Source organism: Panthera uncia, chromosome B1 (assembly GCF_023721935.1).
Source record: "Panthera uncia isolate 11264 chromosome B1, Puncia_PCG_1.0, whole genome shotgun sequence".
NCBI classification, from domain to species: Eukaryota; Metazoa; Chordata; class Mammalia; order Carnivora; family Felidae; genus Panthera; species Panthera uncia.
Window position 1 is genome coordinate 70,079,629 of NC_064811.1, and position 6,631 is coordinate 70,086,259.

The window sequence follows — 6,631 nt, forward strand, 5'->3', positions numbered from 1 at the left end:
AGAGAGAGAGAGAGAGAGAGAGAGAGAGAGAGAGAGAGAGAGAGAGAGAATATGAATATCCCAAGCAGCCTTCTTGTTATCAGTGTCAGGGCTTGAACTCACAAACTGTGAGATCATGACCTGAGCTGAAACCAAGAATTGGACGCTTAACCGACTGACCCATCCTGGCGCCCTAGTTTCTTTTGTTTTCAGTCAAAAAATTTTAACCACACAAATCTTAAATGGACACTTTTTAAAAAATTTATTTTTGAGAGAGAGTGTGCATATGCAGGGGAGGGGCAGAGAGAGAGAGAGAGAGAATCAATCCCAAGCAGGGCTCGAACTCATGAACCGTGAGATCATGAGCCAAAATCAAGAGTTGGACACTTAACCGACTGAGCCACCCAGGCGCCCCAGACGGATACTTGCTTGTGAAAAGAATGTTAAAATACTCCCTAAACCACCACACTACCAGTTAACTTCCTCCACCATAATCTGGTGCTCCTTCTTGATAGATTTTTGTAAAGTTAATCCTTTCGGACCTTTGCCACATATTAACATGCATGCGGAAAAGTACCTGGCACGCGGCAGGTTCATTTTGAAAGGTAAAAATTAGCATGTCTCTTATTAGAAGTGACTTACTTTTTCAGTTGTTTGCCCAGGTAGAGGCTGTCTCAATTTGAAATTCAAAGGATTCCTTGTAAATTATGTCAACATATCTTAAAGGTTGATTTAATTTTGCAAAATGAAGTTACCTACAACTCTTTCAGTATCCTAATGAGGCTCAGTCTTCTGTGGCCAGCAGAGAGCTGTCACTTTGAGAAGATCCCCTGGGAGTGCCTCCAGGAAAACAACAGTGGCAGAGTGCTATTTTGCCTTTTCACTATGCTGATACTTTATCTTTTATGTTAAATCAGATTTTGTTTTTAAAATTAAGGATTCTTTGTTTTGTTTTTTGTTTTTTCTTATGAAGGTGAAATTCCTGGAAGATTTAGTGGAGTGATTTTTATTGTGAGAAAGCCTGTTGCAGAATTTTTCCCATGCAAAAAGTGAAAGAGGAAAAAAATCCTCCGTTCTTTGTTTTTGTTTTTTAAATGTTTATTTTTGAGAGTATGAGTGGGGGAGGGGCAGAGACAGGGAGGGAGGGAGGGAGGGAGGCACAGAGTCCGAAGCAGGCTTCAGGCTCTGAGCTTTCGCACAGAGCCCGATGTGGGACTCGAACCCACAAACCATGAGATCATGACCTGAGCCAAAGTTGGACGCTTAACCAGCTAAGTCACCCAGGTGCCCCAATCCTCCATTCTTTGAAGCAACATTTCTTCTGCTTTCAAACTTGGAGCCACTTTGATTTCTCATGTTTAAATTGTGTTTATGAGTGATACAGTTTAATGGCAAGACTAATTTTGTGCTTTGAAGCATATATTGACCTTTTTCTGTAAAGCCAGTGTTTGAAAAACGTCCCCTGGATGTTAGATTATAGGACTAGAGGAACATGGGGAAAAAAGGGCCAGAAGATGGACTGAAAAAGTCAATAGAGGGTAGCTTTGAAAATAAAAAAGTCACTTGCACAAGAGTAAGAACCCAAGCCTGCTGTTCTTTTGCCTCTGTGACACATATATCACCAGTTTCTAAACCAGGGTTGCCCAACATCTGTGAACAGACTTGAGAGTTTTACGTTTTGCTTTATCCTTGCTACATTCAAATCCGAATGGCATCATTTTCCCCTAAAACAGTATAAAAGACTTGTTCCTTTCCAAATTTAATGTACGTGGCTGATTTTAGGATTTTTCCTTTCCTTCCCGCCAAATGTCTCTTCCATGCCTAGGGAGATAAATACACAGGAGAAATTACACTCTGTCCCCCAAGGGAGAATTAAACTTTTAAACGTGAGTTCTAGAGAGAGTTGGTCCCATCTATCAGAGGCAGGTCTGTGTGAAGTGGCCAGTCAAGGGTGATAAATGGGTAGTCAGCTGTGCATAGCCTGCCCTGTGGGCCCAGGGTTGCCATGGAAGCACCCAGTGGCATTCAGCAATCCTGCATGACTAACCTAGATTAGCAGCAGGGCCCGTGGGCTCCAGCCTGGAAGAAGGTGCTCACAGCCAGATGATGGCCAGGCCGGCACACCGCCCCACTGCGCATGTTCAGCTTGGGCCTTCCTCTTGCCGTCTTTTCCTCCTTCCACATACGGTCTTTCCTTTTTTGTGTGAGGGAAAGTGAGAAAGAGGGATTGCTCTCATTAATGCTCACAGAGCTGGGATTTCTTCATTTTTATCACAGTGTTCTAACACGTCCATCCGAAACCCCAAGGAGGAGCATTTGAAAAGTCGGAATCAATGTGCCCTGACAGGCCCCAGCATGGGGTTGACTAAATGACTGCATTCAGGGGCTGAATGGGCAGCTCCGAATTCCCCAGGAGTTTCACAACCTCTCTGAAAGTGAGAGCATCCTATCCTGGCTTGTTTTAGACTTCCAGGCTTCATCCCGGCTCCTGCGTGGATGAGAATGGTGGGATTCTGTCACCGAAGACATGGGTGGTGCAGGCCAGCGCAGCGATGTGTTCTGCAGGGCACACTGGGCCCTGGGATGTGAGGCCTGTGCTTCCCCCTTTGGTCCTTCTAGTTCACTTAAAAAAAAAAAAAAAGTGGCGGGAGGTGGTTTGTTGCCATTCGCAGAGATCCCTTTGGTGTATCAGCGCTGCAACCTTTGCAGATAGATGGTGGATGGTAGCATATGATCCAAAAGCAACAACGTGGCTCCTGAAAGGAATCCCCTGATTTAGAATACTTAAAGCAGACTTTCCATGGAACTCATGGATATCTGCCGGGTGGGCAGACTTTGCACCCTCTCCCCAGGGGTATTTCAACACTGTGGACTTGTTTTTGAATGCATTCAGCTTCTTGAAGTCGTCACGTGACTTGGTCTTTCTCTCCCCAGGTAGGGACTCCTGGGCCCACCAGACAACTAGCATTGAGGCCTAGGTCAGTGGCCAGAAGTTACTGGGAGTGGAGCCTGATATTGGGCATGTAATGGCTGCTTTGGTACAAGTTTATCTGCAGCCTGTTCTTTAAAGATATTAATGTGAAGAGCCTCTAGCACATTGGACATGACTTGTGAATCCAGAGGTTATTATGGGGCCAGTGACCTCAAATCTGTAAATTCAAGAAAGCTCTAACAACAACAAAAAAGGTTCCAAAATGAGAAATTGTAGTGCAGTGTTTATAATTTGAGGAGCCACTTCATGCTGCCAGCCATCCCTCTCTCAAAGGGCTCTCTGTTAGGTCCTTCGGCAAAGACAGACCTGTGTGGACACATTTAAGCAAACGCATCTTGCGGCTCTGAGACTGCTCTGCTGGCAGGGATAAAACCTGAATTAATCGACGTGTCCCTCTTTGAGACCAAGGAATTGTGAACACACAGCCCACCTTCTTTGTTGTTGCCCTATTTAACACAGCCTGAAAGCTTTGCCAGCAGAACTGTGGTTAAGAGCACACGCTTTGGTGCCAAGCAGATCTGCATTCGAATTTTAAGGTCTATTATTTAATAGCAGGTTAATCTCTGAGCCTTCTTTTTGTTCACCTGGAAAATGGGGTTAATAATCTCCCTCTCACAGAGTTGTTGTGAAAATTAAATAGGAGACTGATGTGCTGTGCCTGAATCAGTGCCGACTGAACAACAGATGCTAAGTGGTGGACGTGGCTAGGCTCTGCTGCTGTTGCTGTCTTCATTGCTCTTGTTTTTCGGTAAGCTTTGTTCGAGTGCTCCACATAGCCCAAGAAGAGTGTACTATCTTGTGCTCCTCAGGACCACCTAGAAATCTGTTACACGTGCACATCTCAGGCCCTGCGTTAGATCTACTGACTCAGAAACTCTGGAGGCAGGTCTTTGCCCTCTGTGTTCTGATCCCCGCCCCCCCCCCCCCCTCGTGATGCTAATGCTTGCTGGTTTGGGAACCTCTCATCTAATGGAAAGGGAAGGAGAACTCCTAGCTCACTCCATTCTGCATGGAACCGTGAGAAAGTCTAACAGTGAAATGCTGATGTTGGGATGAGGTTATCCCATGAGGGAGAATATTTTCTCCTCCACAACAGAGGAAAAATGCCACCTTTAATTAAATGAAGTGGTAGTCAGCTTGTAATTATTCAAAGGTAATTAACAGTTTGTGAATCTTGTAGGACATGTACTGCTACCTAAAACCCCTCATTTAAAATTCTATCCACTCGCTCTTTGCTTGTACGTTGAGTTAAAAACAATGACATATAAGGCTGAACAGTGATTTGCTTACTCATGCTACTACTTGAGTTAATATTTTTAAAATTTGTATTTCCCCCGATGTCAGAATAGAACCAAGAAAAAGAAGATACTCATGAAAAAGTTTGCTTACGAACTTGAACAAACCATCCTTGAAGCCATTGCAAACTTACAACAAGTAAAAGCCAAATAAACCAGAAAGCTCCCTACCTAGTACAGTTGGCAAAACTCTGTTAGTTGCAAGGTGAGAAGGTGGACAGTCCAGAAGAATGAGGTCTCACCTTGTCCTGTGTAGTCCTGGCAACTGTGGACTGGTTACTTCCTGTCTCTTCTGCCTTCCCCGGCCCTCTAGGGAGTGAGACCCAAGGGACAGGGTGGGTGAGAGAGAGTTTCTCTCTCAAAGTCTAGACCTCCTAAAACTCATCCTATCAGTGACATTCCTGAGGTCTTTCCTCATCTCCCTATTTTTGGGTTTTCCAGTCGAAGGGTAATAATAAGAAAAAAATACATTCAACGCTTGTTTCAAGATTGGTGTAGTATTATGTATGTTGCCAATAAAATCTTGGTGTGGGTTTTTCACTTTTTTTAAACTGATGAAGTAAAACTTGTAATTAAGCAGAGTCCCTAATTTAATAGGATTTCTCCCCTGTGGGAGGTACCTTGATATTTGAATCACACAGCAATAAGCCAGTGTTAGGAATTTTGTCAAATTGGTTCTTCTCGTTATTTCCATAGCAGTCTTTATACCTGGAAGCGAGTGTGGTGGAATGTACCAGATGCTAAGATAAGGCTGTGCTGATTAATTTGGAAATACTTCAGTCATTTTAAGCCAGGGTAGCTTTTCTTAAAGGTACGTGTGGAGTCAACAGGAAAACTAAGTGAGGACCCCAAGCAGCTTGATGGTTGAGGTGCTGCTGTTCACATCCTCGTTTTTCAATCCTGAACGGAGACTTAAGCCATTTGTGGTTCCCTTTTCTGAGACAAGGGTAACAGTTTATTCAGAAGCAGTTACTCATGAAGCAGAGCCAGAGGCTGTGAACACGCCACGCCAATAAAGCTACAGGGACTCTGCCGTTGTCCCCAACAGAATCTGAAAAGGGAGAACTCCCTTCGTGGCGAGAATGGTAAAGCAGACGCCCTTGGGAGGCCGCTTCTCCTTGTGCGTGCCCATTCGGGGTACAGTACCAAGTAGGTTTGGAAAAGAGAAACTTGGCAGTTCAGGTTGCCCAGAGGTAGCTGCATGCCCCACGCCTTCTGTAAACAAAGTGGCTGTAAAAGCAAGTTTGAAAGAAGAAAGTTATTTCCTGATCAACCCTCTTATTGGCTCCCATGGATGTATGTTAACGTTACGTATGTTAATGTTATGTGATTGTTTTTTGGGCCAACGAGGAATTACCAAAATTCTAAGCTAATTGAAAGGAATTCCAGAGTGGTTATCAAGTCCACTGTGCTTCTTTCAACCAGAAATAAATCTAATTGTCCAAAACATGTGAGATTCAGACTTTGTTAAAGAATACTCCACGGCTAGTTTCTGGTTTAGTTTTTCTTTCCTTCACTTTTTTCAGTATGTTGACTGACATAAATTGTTCACTTTGTAGTTCTCTGAAAGTAGGACATCGAGATATCCATCATTTAGGAAAAGTTTTTGGTAACAGTGGTCTGAGCAGGTAATTCTTTGCCACATCCTGGTGAATTTAGCCAGGTAGCTTAGCCCCCCACTACCTTAAGGCTGTAGAAATAGCTGCAAATCACTTTTTAGAGGGCTATGTTTTAAAAAAATATATTTATTGTTGAGAGAGAGAACATGAGTGGCAAAGGAGCAGAGAGAGAGAGAGAGAGAGGGAGACAGAGGATCCTGAAGTGGGCTCAGCACTGACAGCAGAGAGTGCATGTTGGGCTCGAACCCACAAGCTCAAGCCTTGAGATCATGACCTGAGCCAGAGTCAGGCGCTCAACCGACTGAGCCACCCAGGTGCTCCTAGATGACTTTTATTTTATTTTATTTTATTTTATTTATTTTATTTTATTTTTTTAACATTTATTTATTTTTGAGACAGAATCAGAGTATGAACGGAGGGAGGGTCAGAGAGAGAGGGAGACACAGAATCTGAAGCAGGCTCCAGGCTCTGAGCTGTCAGCCCAGAGCCCGACGCGGGGCTCGAACTCATGGACCGTGAGATCATGACCTGAGCCGAAGTTGGACGCTTAACTGACTGAGCCACCCAGGTGCTCCTAGATGATATTTTATTTTATTTTATTTTATTTTATTTATTTTATTTTATTTTATTTTTTTAACATTTATTTTTGAGACAGAATCAGAGTATGAACGGGGGAGGGTCAGAGAGAGAGGGAGACACAGAATCTGAAGCAGGCTCCAGGCTCTGAGCTGTCAGCCCAGAGCCCA

General features: G+C 43.9%; 1 protein-coding gene across 11 annotated transcripts in view; it reads left to right on the forward strand.

Moving 5' to 3' along the window:
- The window catches only part of AFF1 (ALF transcription elongation factor 1), a 265,697-nt gene that overhangs the window by 147,302 nt on the left and 111,764 nt on the right, over positions 1-6,631 (forward strand). Inside the window, exon 1 of one of the 11 annotated variants that reach the window (XM_049630832.1) lies at positions 2,539-3,719. The exons of the other annotated variants lie outside the window; for them this stretch is intronic. The gene's annotated coding sequence lies outside the window, so the exon portion shown is untranslated. Of the gene's footprint in view, positions 1-2,538; positions 3,720-6,631 lie in introns of those variants that run through there. 11 annotated transcript variants of the gene reach the window in all.